At 45.4% G+C, this 20,280-nt stretch overlaps 1 pseudogene; it reads right to left on the bottom strand.

Annotated features, from left to right (window-relative positions):
• Window positions 1-17,748: 17,748 nt before the first annotated feature.
• On the bottom strand, window positions 17,749-17,921 carry LOC142484013 (U1 spliceosomal RNA; annotated as a pseudogene).
• Window positions 17,922-20,280: the final 2,359 nt, after the last annotated feature.

The raw sequence follows: 20,280 nt of genomic DNA on the forward strand, positions 1-20,280 counted from the left end.
CTCCAGTTTCTTGTCCACTGGAAGGGCTATGGTCCGGAGGAACGTTCGTGGGTACCAGCACGTCATATCCATGCCCCAAGATTACTCCAACAATTTCATCAAAAATTTCCGCAAAAACCATGGCTGGATCGCTCGGAGATCGATCTTCAAGGGGGGGATACTGTGACGGTTCAGGGGATTCCTTTCCCTTCTTATGCTCCTGACGTCACCCTCTCTGTCCCTTCCCTGTGACCTCCCTTCGCTTACGCACTCCTGCTCCGCTCCGGCAGCCTCTGATGCCGTTCCCTTGCCATGGCGCACGCCCTGCAAGTCTCGTGCACCCGCACGTCCCTCGAGCCCCTGCGGCGACGCTCCCCGCTCCCAGGTCCCCTCAGTGTCCGCTTCCATTCCCTCACCTCCGGTGGCTGTCCCCTCCGTTCCTTTGTTCCCCTCCACAGGTGTACCCGCAGCGCGGCGCTCTGCGCGTCTAGTGACGCAGCTTGTGCGCACGCACTCTCAGTTTACAGAGGGCGCGCACACACGCTCCTTTTCTAAGGCCTGTCAGTCTCTTAACTCCTCCCATGCCCTGCAAGCAATCTCTGTGACTGATCCCCCTGACTCCTCCTCTTCTCCTCCTGACCTATCCCTGCTGTCTCCCACTTCTCCCTCTGCTCCTCCTGTCTCTCCTATTGGTGTTCCCTCCTTTATAATCCCTGTCTGTCCCCTCTATCATTGCTCTGCATAGTTCCTGTTATCCCTGTGTGTGCAGTCCTATGCTTTGCTCTCTCTGTGTTCCAGCCTGTTCCTGCTCCTGCTTATCTTTGGATTTCCCTGGTTTTGACCCCTGCTCGTCCTTGACTACCCTGCTCTGCTTTACCCCGGAACCCTGCTTACGAACTCTACTTTGCTGACCTCTGGAACCCTTGGACTTGGCTTACGAACTTGACTACTCTGCTTTCTGGATCCCTGGTCTTTGGCGCACGGACACGACCATTCTTACGTTATACCACCAAGACGTTGCAAGTATACTAACTATCTTCCAACAGGCCCAGCAACGCCATACCACACTCCGGCTTTCCCCCACTGCTGTGGGTGTGTGGTAATACCGTTCCCACCTCAGTATTGGGGTCTTGCCATGTCTGCGGGCATACAGGTGGGACACTTTTACCTTGATAAAGTTTACATTATTTGCTGGATTGCACTACGTTGGAGTTTTCATCCCTGCGCTTCCACATCACATGGAGTGAGACCACATCCACTCTAGAGAAGATTGAATAGTATCCCCCTCATCAGCTGCTGCCACAGTTTTGGATGTGCTTATTTGCACTGGGAAAATGTGATCTCCCACTTCAGAGGTTACTTCACCACAAACACCTTCACTGTTTAAAAGATGTATTGCACTGTGAGGTGTTGAAGTGCAGGGTTGTTTCCCTGACTTGCTGTGGTTTCTGGACTCCGTGAATCTAATTTTGCAGAAAGGTTTTCTCTTAGAGATTGATAAACAAAACTTGTATCATTTAAGAATATTATTGCAAAAGGGTAAAAAATGGATTGCGAAGTAAATATTGTCAGTTTTTGCATTATGGAAGAATCACGGCTATTATTTTGGATTTTCTTTTTTCTTTTGATATTGTCGGTTTTTGCTGTGTGTTTTTTCCTCTTCGCGATGCAAAAACACCAAATTGGGACATTAAATATTAATGGTGGACGAGATGTTAATAAGAGAGCAACTTTGTTTGAGTATTTTACTCCCAAAAAGTCAAAACTTCTTTTTTTGCAAGAGACACACAATCCGCCTGATTGGGTAAGACTGCGTCCAGGGTGGCGCTGAGCTGGTGCGGGCGCTCACGCTCGCCACGAGGAGACACATTGCAACAATGTGTGTAGCCTGCGTGAGAGCCGCCACTGCCCGTGAGCTGTCCTCGGCACTCAGATTCAAGAGTACTAAACTTTTGAATCTGTAGCTCCGACTTCAGATCACATGACCAAATTTACCCAGTCAGAGGACAGCAAGGCAAAACCAATGCAATACAAGCATTGGGAGCTTTTACTGTATTGCATTGGTTGCTGTCCTCTGATGGGGGACGGGGGCGACACACACACACACATGAAACGGGACACACACACACAAAACGGGAGGGGGACACGAAACGGAAAATGGAGAGATTTGAACAGGGGGGGGTAAAACGGAGTGATGATGTGGTGGAGAGGGGGGTAAAACGGAGTGATGGTGTGGTGTGGGGGGGGGGTGTAAAACGGAGTGGTGGTGGGGGGGGGGGGGTAAATGGAGTGGTGGTGTGGTGGGGGAGTAAAACGGAGTGGTGGTGTGGGGGGGTTAAAATGGAGTGGTGGTGTGGGGGGGGTGGTAAAACTAAGTGGTGGTGTGGGGGGGTAAAACTAAGTGGTGGTGTGTGGGGGGGGGTAAAATGGAGTGGTGGTCTGGTTGGGTGTAAAACAGAGTGGTGGTGTGGGGGGGGTAAAACAGAGTGGTGGTGTGGGGGGGTAAAACGGAGTGGTGGTGTGGCGGGGGGTAAAATGGAGTGGTGGTGTGGTGGGGTGTAACACGGAGTGGTGGTGGGGGGGGTAAAACAGAGTGGTGGTGGGGCAAACGGAGTGGTGGGGGGAGAAAGAGAAGGGGGAGAGAGGGTAAAGGAGAGAGAGGGGAAGGGGGAGAGAGAGGGGAAGGGGGAGAAAAGGGGGGGAGAAAGGGGAAAGGAGAGGACGGGGGAGAGAAAGAGGAAAGGAGACAATGGGGGAGAGAAAGGGGAAAGGAGAGAAAGGGGAAAGAAGAGAAGGGGGGAGACAGAGGGGGAAAGGGGAGAAGGGAGGAGAGAGAGGGGATAGGAGAGAAGGGGGGATAGAGAGGGGAAGGGTGAGAGAGAGGGAAAAGGAGAGAAGGGGAGAGAGGGGAAGGGTGAGAGAGAGAGGGAAAAGGAGAGAAGGGGAGAGAGGAAGGGTGAGAGAGAGGGAAAAGGAGAGAAGGGGAGAGAGAGAGGAGGGACTGGGAGGAGAGAAAGCAAGAGGAGGGAGGGTCAGGGGGAGAGAGGGGGAGGGTCGAGGGGAGAGAGAGGGAGAGTCGGGGAGAGAGGGAGAGGGAGAGAGCGCGGGGGAGGGAGAGAGCACGGGGGGAGGGAGAACCCGAGGGAGGGAGAGCCCGGGGGGAAGGGAGAGCGTGGGGGAAGGGAGAGAGCACGGGAGGAAGGGAGAGAGTGCAGGGGGAAGAGAGAGAGCGTGGGGGGAAGGGAGAGAGCGCGGGGGGAGGGAGGGAGCGTGGGGGGAAGGGAGAGAGCGCGGGGGGAGGGAGGGAGCATTAGGGGAGGGAGAGAGCGCAGGGGGGGGAGAGTGCTGGAAGGCCGGGAACAGGGCCGCCAACAGCGGGGGACAAAGGGCACTGGCGTTCCGGGCCCCATGGGTCAGTGCGGCCGTGCCCGATAATTTAATATATTTTTTAAAAAAAATTAAACTGCACCCGGCCTGCACTGGTGAAGTGGCTTAAGCTTCCGGCGCGAGAGGGAGCAGCATTGGAAAAGGTGCCGGCAGCGTGGCCGGCGGCAACTGCTGTGACCAGCCGCCGGGCTCCTGCAGCACCAACCAGCACCGTCACCCCCCTCCCCCAGCACCGTCACTCCCCCCCTCGCAGCACCGTCACCCCCCCCCCCCTTGCAGTACCGGGCCCTCCCGCAGCACAGGATCCCCCCGCCGCAGTACCGGGCCGTCCGGCAGCAGCGCAGGGCCCCGCCACCACCCCACAGCACAATGACATGTGCCCCCCCCCCCCGCGCTGCACCGGGCCATCCCACCAGCATCGGGGGCCACGCAGCCATCGCCCCCCTCCCCCGCAGCACCACCGGCACGCCGTGCCCTCCCCCCTGCAGCCACAGGCCTAACCGATTATCCCCAAGGTAAGTCTGATTTATATATATATATATATATATATATATATATATATATATATATAATGGAGATATATGTATATATGTCATTTCCCAGAATCCCTTGCTGCAGTGGAAGTGCTGTATGCTGGGTGATGATGGGGAAAGGCGGGGTTGCAGACCTGCCTAAGACATGCAGATGAGCATACAGCTATATTTGCATATTTGCTTTCCTGTGGAGGGTTTTTGTCACTTTTTTTACTCACCATAACTTAACTCAGTATTATGGTTTGGCCTATCCCATAGCCTCTCTTGCATTCCCAGTAAAATCAACCCCACACTGATGAGACCCATCAAGGTCGAAACAGCTGTCTGTGGGTGATTTTCTGGGTATGCACCTTAACCCTGGCTGTGCTCAAAGCTGTGACCATGCAGCAAGCTTAAGCCTATAGGGAACCATGTTAAAAATGGTTATTGAGGCAAAAAGTGACACTGTGTGCTCATTTGCATGTCATTTCCCAGAATCCTTTGCTGCAGTGGAAGTGCTGTATGCTGGGTGATAATGGGGAAAGGCGGGGTTGCAGACCTGCCTAAGACATGCAGATGAGCATACAGCTATATTTGCATATATATATATATATATATATATATATATATATATATATATATATATATATATATAGTCAGATAAGGCAGTTGGCACTCCAATAGGTGCTGTTAAGCCACAGGTGCACGTCCCATATAGAGAATGTAGTTATACGTTACCGTTCCAAGGATTGGTAAACAAGAGACAGCACTCAATGTTGAAGATCAAAGATCTTCCCCTGAGGAAGGTCCCATTCTGTAGGACCGAAACGTTGGGTTTCTGGATGTATTTTTGCTTTCACTAATACACTTTGATCTTCAACATTGAGTGCTGTCTCTTGTTTACCAATCCTTGGAACGGTAACGTATAACTATATATATATATATATATATATATATATATATATATATATATATATATATATATAACAGTTCTAGGGCCCCCACCCAATCTCAGATTGGCCCCTGTGGTCTAATCGGCCCCCATTACATGTCTGTGTGATGTGGTGCACCTGCTGGTAACAGGACTCCTGAGTCTCCTGCTGGGTTGGTAAGGGGAATATCACCATGACAGGCGTCTGAGGTAGTTTTCTGAGTCCTACTCACATTCGGTTACAGCGCCTCCACCCCATTAGGATCCCTACGGCTGCAGGGGGAAGTATCTGATGGGGAACTCCTTCTTGGTGCATCCTTCTGCTGAATAACTCCAAACTCACACAGAATGGATCTTTTGAACCAGGCACATTGTCAGCCTGACCATCTTGAGGAATGTTCCTTCTGCTCCTCCACTCTAATCAGCTTGGTTATTCCACCTCTCCCCTAAGGGAGACCATGTGCCAGATCCCTGGACACAGTGTGTAAACAGCTTGTCTCTCTGCCACTTGAGCTGCACAGCCTCACAGCCCTTGCATCAGACACTAGCACTGTCTGGGTCTCATCTCCCACACTGCAACACTGTTGCAGACACTTGAACAACTAACTTTAGGAAGTGCTGTGCAATATATCAGCTTCCAGAAAGACCCACCTCTGTGTCACTAATAGTGGACACAGAGCATGCTGTCACTTCCTTTGCTACTATCTTACACATCACAGGGGTTGATGGCAAACCTCCATGATGACTACTGGCAACCCTGCCCTTTTAACAGGAGTTACTGCACAGCATGAGAGAGATTTCTACACCAATTTCACACATGGCTACAATCTCACATGGTGGAACCCAACTTCCCCGGCTGGGATCTAAATTTGCGGAACCTTCCTTCAGAGGCAACTGCAAAACATAACAATACAATACTGTTAATAATTATTCTCTACTCCATATACGTAGGAATCTTCTCCAGTACTCAGATAGATTTATCACCCCCCAGGAGGCCTTTTCCCCACTGTTAAGGCACTGGAAAAGGAGACGAGCAGCTCGGAGGAGAAGTAATTGAGTAGGACACCAGTGAGCATTGTCAAAAACCTCTCCTGTTTATTAAACGGTTACAGTCAGGTTTTATAGGCGAGCGAACAAAAGTGAATACGTGCCAAGCTTTACTTCCCTTATTCTATGCTTATTCTATGCTTATCTCTAAAGTGACAGATGGAAAGTTACATTTTGGGAACTCATAGTTTGCTCAGTCTGGGGCACAGGGGCACAGCTCATAATTCATGCTTGAAGTGCTGAGACCGTACATAAATTTCAGTTTGTGCCTTCTTGGCCAACACTTCCTGTTACTTCATTCCGGAACTATGTCTGAACATAGATAGTTCATAAGTGCAGCCAACATTAAGTGGGTAAAATGGTTTAATTAACATCATACTAAAAGCATAATGGCAGTGTTAGTATAAAATGGTTATACGGCAGACAAAATGGAGTCCCCCCTGATATACACATTATCAGTCCCTCCTTTTGTCATAAAAATGACAATCCCTAGGATGCGGGGGTCTCGTACTGGATTTGAATATTATCATATTCCACTAAAGGTATCGGGACACTAGTGGTTGTAATTCTAGAGTTGTATGTTATAGTTGCGGGACCAGAAGTAGGGGCATTAATGTTCAGTGAAGCATACGTGTGACTAACTGACTTAACAGAAGGCATAATCATTTTACATAATGATCACCCCGCTCCCAATGGCTCTCTTTCATCCCCCTCTCTATGTCTCTTGCAGCCCCTCCCCGTGTTTCTCTATCACCCCCCCTCCACATGTCTCTTTATCACCTCCCCTCTCCATGTCTCTCTTTCACACCCCCCTATGTTGCTTATTTACCCCCCCATGCCTCTTTCACCCCATTCCCTCCCCATGTCTCTCACCCCCTCCCCATGTCTCTCTTTCACCTCCCCTTTCCTCCCCATGTCTCTCTTTCACCCCCCCATTTTCCATGCCTCTTTCATCCTCCCCATGTCTGTTTCAACCCCCCTCCCCATGTCTCTTCACCCCGGCTCCCCATATCTCTTCACCCCCGCTCCCCATGTCTCTTTCACTCCCTCCCCATGTCTCTCTTTCACCCCCTCCCTAAAACTCTCTTTCACCCCCTCGCCATGTCTCTCTTTCACCCCCTCCCATGTCTCTTTCACCCCCATCCCCTCACCATGTCTCTCCTTTAACCCACCTCCCCTCGCCATTTCTCTCACCCCTCCACCTTCCCTCCACATGTCATACACTCACAAACACACACACACACACACACACACTCACTCATACTGCACCCAGTCAGAAAATGAGCTGTGCAGCATAACGCCACCTAATGGCTAGAGGAGAAATTGCAGTGGCAGACCCTACTTTTCTCTATGCTCCTGGTAAAATCGGGACATACTGTAGCAGAAGATAGTCGGGGCAGGAGACATTAGATACAAAATCTGGACTGTCCCGGGACATCGGTCACCCTATGTCAGTGCCACATTGGTCTGCAGCTATTTCCTCTCTGTCATTGACCAGGTGATTCTGTCTGGGTAACGACAGAGACTGTTGATGCTTCCTGTGCCGAAGTCCATCTGTTGTTTCAACACCGTGCAAGCAGGAAATGCAGTAGCACCGCAGCATAGCCACCGCTCTGACATTCTGTCATATTGCTAAGGCATCAGAAGCTGTATTGGCCTCTTCTTCAATACTCTGCATACACAGAGTAGCACGTCTACCGGGCGTCTTTCTGCTGAGCCTGAAGGGCTAATATAGTGCTTACAATGTCCTTGCAACTGTAGATACAGCCACAACTTAAAAAGCAAAAATGAGATTTACAGTAGTGAAGGTGACCGTCGTAGCTTCTCCCGGCATTGCTGCGGTTAGTTCATGACTTCCGAATGGGACCACGTACAGCGACGTATAAGTGTGGCTACATCTGTACACTGGCGACACACTTTATTCAAGCTTGGCTAGTCCCACGAATTCGGGTATACCCGGGTGTATTGAGGTTTGTGACTGTTTTCTGCCCGAGTGCATTGAGTTATTTTCCAAGCAGGGATTGAAGCATTTTATTCCCGCTGGCTGCAATACTGCACAGTATATATATATATATATATACTGCATTACAATTCATGAATTTATGCCATCTGGTAGACACGCGAAGCATTGCAGCCTATTAAATCCTAATCATTATCATTTAACAGATCAGCCGCCCATCAGCCAGGCATGAACCCAGGCTGGGAAGGCAAATGCAACGGGGCTTGTCAGAGGTGAGGAGTGGCGCATTCCAGGTTTCTGCCAGGTACATACTGGGTATTTGCTCGAATAAAGTGTGTCGGTGCAGTATGTAGGAATGACAACGAGAGCCTTAAAAAAAGATACTCTTTGAACATGAGACTGTAGGAGGAATGTCCTCCAAACCAAGTGCATCAAAGTGTGAGATCTGATAGTCATAAGTGAATAAGCAAGCTTAAGCGGACCCTGGGATAGGTAAGTAAGCACAAACAACTAGGAGTGTCTTGATTGCAGAGCTCATTAACAGGTTAACTGCTGCCAATGGTGTAACAAACACCTAATCTGAACTAACCGGTGGATATGAACATCAGTGTGAACAGCAGGTCTCTATCTGGCAGCAACCTTAGAGCAAGATATGAATATCCAGTGATATAATGATGTAGTTCTTACTCACATGGGTGTTGTTTGTATGCCGTCCCAGAGGCGTGCATCCAGCTGGTATACAATGCAGACAGGAATCCTCGTGGAAAAAGTGAAGCACAGCCGGTCCAAGAAGAAAACAATCCGGGGCTAAGTGAATGAATTAAATATATTCTTTATTGGGGGTGCACAGCATGGTGGCGCAGGGGATATGCCTCTGTATCCAGATACTCTTTGAGGAAGCGCTATCTCAGCGCGAAACATGTCAGAGGCATATCCCCTGCGCCACCATGCTGTGCACCCCCAATAAAGAATATTTTTAATTCATTTGCTTAGCCCTGGATTGTTTTCTTCTTGGACCGGCTGTGCTTCACTTTTTCCATGAGGATTTCTGTCTACTCTTTGAACATGTGGATAACATACAGAATGCTAGTCAGGACCAGATCCAATGGGTATTGAATGTTATGGGATGTAAAAGATCAAAATGGGTATTATAATGGCTAGCGGGGGGCAGCTTGGAAAACTCCTTACTAAGAATAGAATGTCGGTGCTGGATATCTTCTTGCCGCCCTATTCTAATAAAGTCTTACACCAGAAATTATAGCATGATAAACTGTTTTATTTGCAGATTGCAAACGCACAATGTTTCGGGATCTCCCATCGTCAGATGCAACACAGTTTAGCTATAATGTCTGGTGTAAGACTTTCTTAGAATAGGGAAGCAAGAAGATATCCAGCACCAAGTTTAACTGTGTGTCAGAAGTGGGATCCCAGACACTCTTGCCTGCACCTTCCAAATAAAAAGGACACCCGCTACAATGATCTAATAGGAGTGTGGTAAGATCAAAAACCTTTATCCTGACTGTGAAGAATAGAATGTCAATTAATTTTATTGATGGACATGGTCACCACTAATAAATATAAAAACTACTATTACTGTGCATCTGTATTATTTTTTTAAGTATAATGCTACTAGTAGTAGTACTTTTTTTTTAAACAACTCTGTATTAAAATTTTAATGTATCATAATGTACAGTAACAATCAATCAATCAAGTCACATCCCCTTCCTCTTCTGAAACAGACTCTGGCACCTCCCCCCTCCACTTTTTTTTGATCCCTGCCCTCTCCCTGGCTGTGCAAAACTCAATTGTATCCAGTGACTATCTGGTCACATGATCTTCCCCAGAGAACTTTGCATCGTTGGTCCTCTTCTGCTGCACTGGCAACAATTTAGTGAACCCCCGAGCCGAATCTTCACCGATCGATCGCAACTTAGCTAATTACTTATCAATGAGTGGTTTGTATTGATGCACATATTAAAGGGATTTTTTTTATTTTTAAACGACAGCTTGGACTGCTGCTTTAAAGGTGGGCAGAGTAAGTTTGGAAACACACAAACCCCCTGTAAACTCAAATCCAAACCCACCTCACCATATAAATTTGTCTTAAGGAGTGCTACTGGGTATGTGACATTGTACAGTATAAACAAAAGAAAGAGAAGCCCAATGCAACATGATCCTCTGCCGACTTAAATTTAACATGTCAAAAACAGAACTCTTTATATTTCATGCCAAACCTGGCCCTACTACCTCCTTCCACATTACTGTTGGAAGTACTACTATACATCCAATAGCCCAAGCACGCTGCTTAGGGATCACAGACTCCTCTCTCACATTCTCCTCTCACATTCAAAAGGTAGCTAAACCTGTCGTTTTTTCCTCCGCAATATTACAAAGATACGCCCTTCCACTGTTGCTCAACAGCTAAAACTCTGACACAGACCCTCATTCTCTACCATCTCGATTACTGGAACCTTCTGCTGTCCGGCCTTACTGCCTCTCACCTGTCTCCCCTACAATCTATCCTAAACGCTGCTGCCAGAATCACTCTACTCTTTCCTAAATCTGTCTCAGCGTCTCCCCTGCTGAAATCACTCTCCTGGCTTCCTATCAAATCCTGTATGTCACACTCAATTCTCCTCCTCACTTTTAAAGCTTTACACTCTTCTGCCCCTCCTTACAGCTCAGCTCTAATTTCTCGCTATGCACCATCCCGACTCTTGCGATCCGCCCAAGGATGTCTTCTATTTACCCCTTTTGTATCTAAAACTCTCTCTCGCCTGAAAACTTTCTCACTGACTGCCCCTCACCTCTGGAATGCCCTTCCCATCAATACCCGACTAGCACCTTCTCTATCCACCTTTAAGACCCACATTATAACACATCTGCTTAAAGAAGCATGTGAGTAGCTCCGAGGCTGATACTATAGACCGCATACAAAAAGCTTGGCCCCTTGCAGACGCACTTACCAGAACGCCGTCCTACTGTCTCTGTATGTTCCACCTACCAATTAGATTGTAAGCTCTTCGGAGCAGGGACTCCTTTTCCTAAATGTTACTTTTATGTCTGAAGCACTTATTCCCATGATCTGTTATTTGTATTATTTATATGATTGTCACGTTTATTACTGCAGTGAAGCGCTATCTACATAAATGGCGCTATATAAATAAAGACATACAGTACATACATCCAACATGACAAAGTATATAGTTAAATATTTATTTGTTTCTATCTCATAAGTGGGGTCTGACTTACCTTACCTCTCTCTCTCTCGTATCATCAAGAGGGTAATCTAAAGTTAATTTGCAGAATTTCAATAACCCTTGGCATTTGTAAATTATTTATTTAGTAAATAAAGGGTTCAAATAAAAATAGATACATTTTATTGAAGAGTTTTAAATATATTCTTAGTTAAATATGTTACAAACTGACTTATAAATATAAATCTTATTTACAGATATTCATAGAGCTTGGCACAAGTTACAGATTAGTCAGGGTTTGTTTTTTGTTTTTTTAGGGCTTAAGTATCTCATGGGGGAATGAAGTCTGGATGGTGGGTATCCGTAACGTTTAGAGATGTTATGATCCTTCTGCCTCTGAACAAAGCACTGTAGCCTCCCCTTGGAGGTATGTTGACAGGCTTACTCCCTCTCCAGTTGTGCTTTCCTTTTCATAGCCTCCTTCTCCTCTCTCTGTCCAGGTGGAATAGGTATGGAGACCTCAAGCTCTTGGAGAGGCTGTTGACAGAAGGATTGAGTGGAGTTGTCCACTCTACTGGGTACATTGATAGGAAGCTGCAGGTTAGAAAGCTGGTGCTGCTGGTTAGAAAGCTGGTGCTGCTGGTTGAAAGGAGCTGGAATGGGGATAGTGGTTTGGCTGACCTTTTTAATGCATGTCACTGCAGCTTTCCGTTTTATGGATATCACTGGGAAGTTTTTGGGATTCTCTATAACTGAAGCTTTGTTTTCCCCACTTTGTTTGATTTCACTGGTTTTAATGCCAGGAGCTGGAATGGGGATAGTGGTTTGGCTGAACTTTTCAATGCATCTTACTGCAGCTTCCTGTTTTATGGATATCACTGGGAAGTGTTTGGGATTCTCTATAACTGAAGCTTTGTTTCCCCCACGTTGTTTGATTACACTGGTTTTAATGCCAGGAGCTGGAATGGGGATAGTGGTTTGGCTGACCTTTTCAATGCATCTTACTGCAGCTTCCTGTTCCATGGATATCACTGAGAAGTGTTTAAGATTCTCTATAACTGAAGCATTGTTTCCCCCACGTTGTTTGATTTCACTGGTTTTAATGTCAGGTCTTGTGTACTCATGTATTTTAAATAGCCTAGGCCTGGCATTAATTCCGACTCCTTGAATTCCAGAAATACTGCTCTGTTTTTTGACCATCCACATTTTAATCCCATCAGTAGGAGGCCACTGAACATGAGAAGCAGAAGTCTGGCTTTGGCTTCCTTGCATTGGTCCAAGCTTATTTCCAAGTGTAATGGATCCTGCGGGTGTCCCTGGACCGGTGGGACCTGCTTTTTTACCCAATGGGTGAAATAATTGAACAGCGTTAATCATTAGGAGGCTTAGGTTGCTGGGATGGGCTTTCAACTTTCCTTGTTCAGAAGGTTCCAATGACTTCTTGCCCTTCCCAAGGACTTCTGAATTCATCCCAGGTTGATTAGCACTTTTACTTTTGAGAGCTTTGGGGTTATTATCAGTACCACAAGCCAGCGCTTGCTTAAAACTGAAAAAGCTGGTCTTCACTACCTGCTTGCTATTGCTGTTCTGTTTACGTTTGATCCCCATCTCCTGAGGTGTCTTGCGCTCAGGACTATGAGTAACTGCAGGAGTCTTTGCATTTTTACGTTTGATCCCGATCTCCTGAGTTTTCTTCAGTTTAGGATTAATATGAGTAACAGCAGGTGTCTTTGCATCAATTGAACCTTCACGGCTTTGCAGCATCTTTTCAGATACCTTATTGGAAATGTGGGCACCTGAGAGACACACATGTTTCCTCTTTTTTAACAGAACAGCCTCGTCACCAGATTGTGGGCCATGGGGTGACTTCCCTGGTATAGGAGCAGAAGAATGATTTACTGGCTTTGACATTGGTTTTACCTTCTTTTGCAGTGCAGTTTGAGGGACTTGATCCTTTGCAGCTGAAGAAAGGATCTTTTTCTTCTTTGTTTCCACTGTGGAGCACTTTGGTACCCCCTCAGACTTTGACGGACACTTAGTCTTCACTGAACTCAGCACGTTATTACGAATCTTCTGAGCCATATGTGAGGGGGCCTTCACCTCTGAAGATCTCTTCTCCATATCTTTTAACGCACCCCTTTTCCACACTGGCACATATAACTCTTTGTTGCTTGGCACTTCAATATGTAACTTTGGGAGGTGGCTCACCTTCCGAGCTGGTTGAGTTGGGTACATTAGAGGCGGTTCACTTGTTTCATTAGCAGCAAGCTGAACTGCTCCTTGTGTAATTAAACTGGCCTGGGAAATATGTTGGGCTCCAAGCGAGGTCTGACACACTGTAACAAAATCAAGAAGGAGAAATAATCAATTATCATAAATACCAACACATTGTACATAATAACACAAAGAAAGAAAAGCAAACACATGCTTAATCCCTTCAGTATTGGCGAGGACTACATACTGTAGAGTTCTATATCTTTGTAACACTACAGTGGCGAATGACCGTAATTAAAGATCTTTATAACAGGTAATGGTATCAGTCAAGAAGAAGATTTTGAACAATGATTAGTAAAGATTCTCCATATCTCACCTTGTAAGGTCTGTATTCCTCTAAGGGGTATGAATGGTGGCTGCTGAAGTTGTGCATACTGGGTAGTCATTATACAAGGCCCTATTGTAGCACGTCTTTCCAACTGTTTGTTGGGACGGAAAGTAACAGGCTGCGTTGTGGCTTCTCCCCTAACCTGTCCTGCAAATCCTGCGTATCCTCCTGTAGCAGTGTGGTAGAATCCTCCGTTCATGTCCGATACACGAGGGTAAGCGCGTGTTGCCTGTGGGATCTGCTGTAGATACATTGGTGTTCCTGCAGACCCTTGTTGCAAAATCATGCCTTGGGCCCCATGTCTGTAGACTTCAGTATTCCTCCCTACTGGGTGGGAGCTGTTGCTCCATGAAGGGTAAGCATTGGTAACTGCAGGAGCACTGCAGGTCGGTGGAGGGTTCACAGCAGAGGCATTTAAAAACTGATCTGTAAGGAAGAAAGGTAAAAGTGAAGGGCGTGAAAAGCACAATCAAGGCACATTTCTTTAACACACGGGGACTCAACTCCAGTTTTCAAGCCCCCCCAACAGGTTAACGTTTCAGGATATTCCAGCTTTAGCACAGGTGGCACAATCACTCAATCAGCCTCTGATTGAGTCACCTGTGCTGAAGCAGGGACTGATTGAGCCAGCTGTGCTGAAGCAGGGACTGATTGAGCCACCTGCGCTGAAGCTGGGATATACTATAAGCCTGACTTTGGGGGGTTAGGACTGCTTTAACAGACCTGTGAAAAGATATTCTTGATATCAAATACATATGAAATACATAGAGATGCTCACTTGGCTTGGTATTTTTATTTTGCCTTTAAAATATTTGGGGTTTTGGTTCTGGTTTTGAATAAAGTTTTTGGGGGTCTTTGTTTTGTTATGAATAGCAAGCACTAACACGGATAATGGCTTGCTGGGAAAAACATTTAATTGATTATCAATGTTACAGACCGCTACTCTGATCAATACTGGTCAGAAGCTTCAATATTTTAAATACATTTTTAAGCAAGTTCCATCCACAGTAAAGCATAAAGCAAATGTAAATATTCCTGTATATTCATTTGCATGTCTTAGACAGGTCTGCAACCCTGTCTTTCACCCTTATCACACAGCACACAGCACTTCCACTGCAGCAAGGGATTCTGGGAAATGACATGCAAATGAGCACACAGTGCCACCTTTTATCTCAAGCTCACATTACATGAGCAACCCATAGCCTGCTTTAGACACAGCTTTTAAGCAAGGGCTTGGGAGATGCAAAGCCAGTAAACCCACTCACAGCATATATATATATATATATATACACATTAATGATGTGCTGGGATGTAACACAGACAGAAAACTATTTCTAGGTAGTTTTCGACACCAAGTGGCAACTGACATATATAACTTGTGCAGTCCATCACCTGCTTTCATGTCCACCTCTGAACAGAATGACAATTGTAGATGTACCATAGCTTTCGGAACTGGATCTTTAAAAATAAAAAAATAAAAATTGCCTGTTCCTACTGTGGTAGTTTGTGGTAATATTATGGTGTGGTATTCTGAGACATGTCTGGTATATTGAGGTATCTGGAGGAGCACTCAGGTCAGCTATATCTGTAAATCAAGTGGCAGATTCTGCCCTCGTTTTGTGGCTTTGTTTTTTTGGGGGCCTTTGTATAACTGTAGAGTAGTGGTTTCCAACCTTTTTTTGGTTAAGGAACCCAATGTGAAATTCTGTGGGACCCCAACCCTCTCTAACAGCGAGTCTAAGATGAGATGCATTGTAATATACCCCAACCTTATCTAATAGTGCGTCTGAGATCAGATGAAGTGTGAGGAACCCCAACCCTCTCTAATAGCGCTTCTAAGATTTGATTCATTGTACTGTAAATTCTTCTGTATTAAGTACAATTTTAAAATGACCTGAAATTACAGCGAACCCTTTAGGGATGCCCGGGGAATCCTAGGGTTCCTAGGAACCTTGGTTGAAAAACACTGCTGTAGACAATAATTTAAGGATATGGCTGAAAGTAGTCGAACATTACACCCCAGGGTGTAGAATTGGTCCAATAGTTATTGACCTAAACTTAGGGCAAGGAAAAAGCATGCCTTATACATAACTAATCCTACTGTATACACTAAGGTCCCTGTGTCTTTTTTTACTATCCCATAGATCCCATAGACGTTTGCCGCTTTGACATTTATGTATACAGTACATGTGTTCTTTTCTATACATTACTGTTCAAATCATTTAAGATTTTGAATTACAAGCCAGATATAAAAGTAAATACAATAAAACAAATATGTGTGTATGTATCTATAAGAGATCAGTTTTGACATTTATAAAAAAAATATTATCCGATCAAGGCCACGTACCTAACCCCTTGTGTGTTGTCTACCGCACCCCCCTCCCCCCCCCCCCCATCTGTCTTCTTTCTCCCATCCATTGATAGGAGTCATATTATCTGTTCTGTACCCCATAAAACATTGTGCAAGTAAACAATTCAAAAATATAGATATTATCCTTTTCTTTTTTGGTACAGTATTTAAAGGTCATGTTGCTTCCTACCTGCCATGATACAGAGTTAAGGTGGAGATAATTAGTCTCTCTGTACAGCGCCACACTTTTCCTATCTCTGAGATGTCCACGAAACTACCGGTTTCCTTTGGGAACTAATTCAAGTCACCCACAAACAAGTTTACATTTGTGTATTTATCTCAGTCTCTAAGGCGATTCCATGATGTCATTACAGAACACTGCTGCTGGCATCTCCTAGGAGGCTCAATGATGCTGTCTCGTGATGTCATAATAGAGAAATCAGTTACTTTGACATTTAATTTCAAGGGGTTGAGAAGTGGTTAACTAGAGTAGCACAAGAATTATAAAATATACAGAACACCTACAAGCTCAAATTGAACCCCCAAAATACCCACAACATATATATAAGCATATAAGTTTCACAGAGGAGTGCTACTGAGCATGGCAATTTATATTTAAAACCAGAGACATAACATAAAACACAGACAAAGCTCAGTGCACATCCAGAAAAACTTATATACGGTACAGTGCCTAAATATACATGTATAAATAACTAATAAATAAAATGGTCTTTTAGTTTAACATTTTGGCCAAATTTGTCTGTGTTTTATGTTATGTCTCTGGTTTTAAATAACTAGAGTAGCAGTCATAAAAATCACAGCTACTGTGATACATTGTTTTACGTACATTGGGTGACACAAGTACACATATGGACAGTGCCACTGACAGCAGTGGGATCAACATACTGTATCACTGGGTTCAAATGCATTGACTTCATGGCAAGATAAAGTATCATCCCCTTATGTATGTCACATGTAAAATGCTGAGAAGTTACTGTGTATGTCAAACAGAATAAATAACACCACCTGCACGGATACATTCAGTCATTTGTCAGCTCCTACTAAGGCCAGGCTCAGTATTTCTCCTTTTTAAACACATTTGAAGCTCTCTCTCTGGGGTCTATGTATCAAGGCAATTTTGGAGCAAAACCCTGCACTTACTGTATTTACTGTATCTAAGCCTTTTGCTCCAAATTGTGCCCCATCTTCCTCAGCTTGTACATTGGGGAGAGTCAGTAGGAGGAGTTGGGGGGGAGTTACATGGTGCACAGATTATAAGGAGATGTATCACATTCTGCATCTGTCCCAGCTTGCACCTTGGGGAGAGTCAGTAGGAGGAGTTGGGGGGGGAGTTACATGGTGCACAGATTATAATGAGATGTATCACATTCTGCGTCTCTGTCCCAGCATGCACCTTGGGGAGAGTCAGTAGGAGGAGTTGGGGGGAGTTACATGGTGCACAGATTATAAGGAGATGTATCACATTGTGCGTCTCTGTCCCAGCATGCACCTTGGGGAGAGTCAATAGGAGGAGTTGGGGGAGTTACATGGTGCACAGATTCTTTTGAGATGTATCACAACTTGCATATCTCTGATACTTTTTTTTTTTTAACCTTTTATTTGCCCCCAAAAATCCTCCATATCTGAAGTGCCATAAGTCTAACATTGACCAGGTTCAAAGCCCAAGCAGTGGCAATAGCAGCTTGTCTGAACAAACACCTGTGCTGTGGGTGGTGGTTGTTGTTGTTGATTTTTGTTTCTGTTTTTTCTAACAGTCCAAAAACAGGGGAGAGCGCGCACGCAGTCCCCCACTACCAGAAATTGTGCAGTCGAGTTTCCCGCATGTGGGGAAATCGCAGAGGTCAGCTAGCTCCAAGTGCAATGAGCAAGCCTCGCCCTGGGAGAGCCACCTGCAGGATCGTGGCTGCATAGTGTACTCCCCTGCCAGGTAAGTATGAGTTGGAATGGCGCTGGGGGGCAACTAGCCCTGTCCCACGACAAGTGTCACCCTTGTGGAGAGAGCAGCCTGGTCATTGGTGCAGCGGCAGCAGCAGCGGCAGCAGCCAGCAGCGGCAACCACCACAGTAGCTGAGGCCTAGTATCTGAGCCAGAACCTGCAGCAAGGATCAGCTTAGGCCATTCCATGCAAACATTTGTGTTATCACCTGCAGGATCGTGGTTTTTTGTTTTTTACTTTCCTTTATTCAACACATTTTTTAAATTTACAGACTTTTTGGCAACCAAAAAAAAACACACCATATTAACAGCCATATGACATTAGCAAACCACAAAAACATACTATATTTACATTTTCTTCCTCCTTTCTTTCCCCACAGAAAATTACTGTTCAAAATCACAATTACACACTCTTTCATCCCATTCTGTCGCCATTCTTCCTTCCCAGCCATCCCTCCCTTCCATACATTTCCGTATGCTTTTTCCCCACGGCACCCGCCGTGGAGGGGAGCACCGGCCCACCTCTTCTCTCCGGTAACTCCACGTAAAGGGACCCAGACTGTACTACTGTACTTCTCAAAAAAACCTAAAACTCTTCCTCATAAATACGCTCTTTCCCTTTCCGTAAAAGCAAACGCATTCGCTCACTTCCATTCCCACTCACACAACTCATAAACGGTAAATTCAAACACTTTTTCTATTACCTCCTCGAATTATCATTCCCAAAGGTAATTCACATTATCTCACGATGTACAATCCCCTTTTGCCTTACGATCTGACAAAACATACTTCAACTTCACACAAGTTACATACCCCTCCTCCTCCTTCTCTCTAGTTGACTCTTCTAACACATAACCATCTTATTCCAGCTATTCACTTTCCACAATGCATCACTTTCCATTTTCCCCAACCTTTTCTGATCCAACAAGTATTACGTATACATTTTACTTAAAATAATCCTAGTACATGCTTTCACATCTAACGTTTCATTATTGAATATCATCATACTTCTCACCATCCACACAACCTCTTTTACACAATTTATTATTTTCCATAATACCCAACCTTTTTCCCCTTTTAACTCACTTAACCCATAAAGCATCATATTGAACTCCAATATATAGATTCCTCCTAGTTCTCTAATTAGCTTCGCTAGGTTTTTCCACACAGCCCTCACAAAAGAACAGTTCCAAAATAAATGTACTATGTCTTCTACGCCACCACACCCTTCCCTTGGACACCTATCCGACACTGTCATACGTCGTCTCTTTTGAAAGACTCGGACTGGCAGACACTTGTGCACAGCCATCCAAGCAATATCTTTGTGAATATTAGATAGACCCTTGAAATCTATGTTCTTCCACATCAGTTTTAATTGTGAAATGTTCAGATTTCCGCAGCATTCATAACTGTCTTTCTCCAGAATCACAGCCCTTATTTTCCTGTGATCTTCCCATAAGGACTTTTCTACATCCCTTAAATTAAAACCTCTTATGAAATGTTCGATGACCCTATAATTATCTGGGGTCACAAAACAGAGTGGCCTCCTCAAATCTGTCCTGAACAGACCCAGCCTCCTTAACATTCCCCCTGCCGCATACCTTGCTAAACAGGCCGCCTTTGTATCCTCACTCTGAATTCTCTTTATACAGAGCTGGGCATATTTTGCTCCCAGGATAACTTCTATCCTGGGGGCCCCTTTTCCACCTTTCCCTTTTTCCTTCCATACAATTTCTCTATTTAATCTCTCATTTTTTGACCCCCACAGGAACATGAACAAAAACTGGGTAATTTTTCTAATCCATTTTGCCGCGGGGGGAAACACCAGCCCTCTATGCAGCAAAATTGGTACCAACACCGCTTTTGTCACCAATATCTTCCCTTCCATAGAAAGCTTCCTTAGGGTCCAAAAATTGATTTTTTTTTCTATTCTTTCCCCTACCTTTACCCAATTTACCTCCCCTGTAAAGTCCACATCGAAATAAACCCCTAACAGTCTTAGCTGTTCCCCTTCCACGGGGATCCCACACTTTCCTAAATCATGCCAAGCCCCAAAGGCCTTACAAGCACTTTTCCCCCAATTCACTCTCAGCCCTGAAGCGTGACAAAAGGTATCAATATGTAACTGCGCTCTATGAAGAGCCGCCTGTGTAGTACACACCAGGGTTAAGTCGTCCATATATCCTAGAACTTTGATGCTCCTTCCCCCACTCCCTGGGATTTCAACCCCTCTCACCACCTTGTCCGCTCTGATAATTTGCAACAAAGGCTCTATAGCGCAAATAAACGCCAACGGGGACAGAGGACACCCCTGCCTTACCCCTGATTTCACCCAAATTTTCTCAGTAAAACAGCCATT

This window comes from Ascaphus truei, unplaced genomic scaffold (assembly GCF_040206685.1).
Source record: "Ascaphus truei isolate aAscTru1 unplaced genomic scaffold, aAscTru1.hap1 HAP1_SCAFFOLD_419, whole genome shotgun sequence".
NCBI lineage: Eukaryota > Metazoa > Chordata > Amphibia > Anura > Ascaphidae > Ascaphus > Ascaphus truei.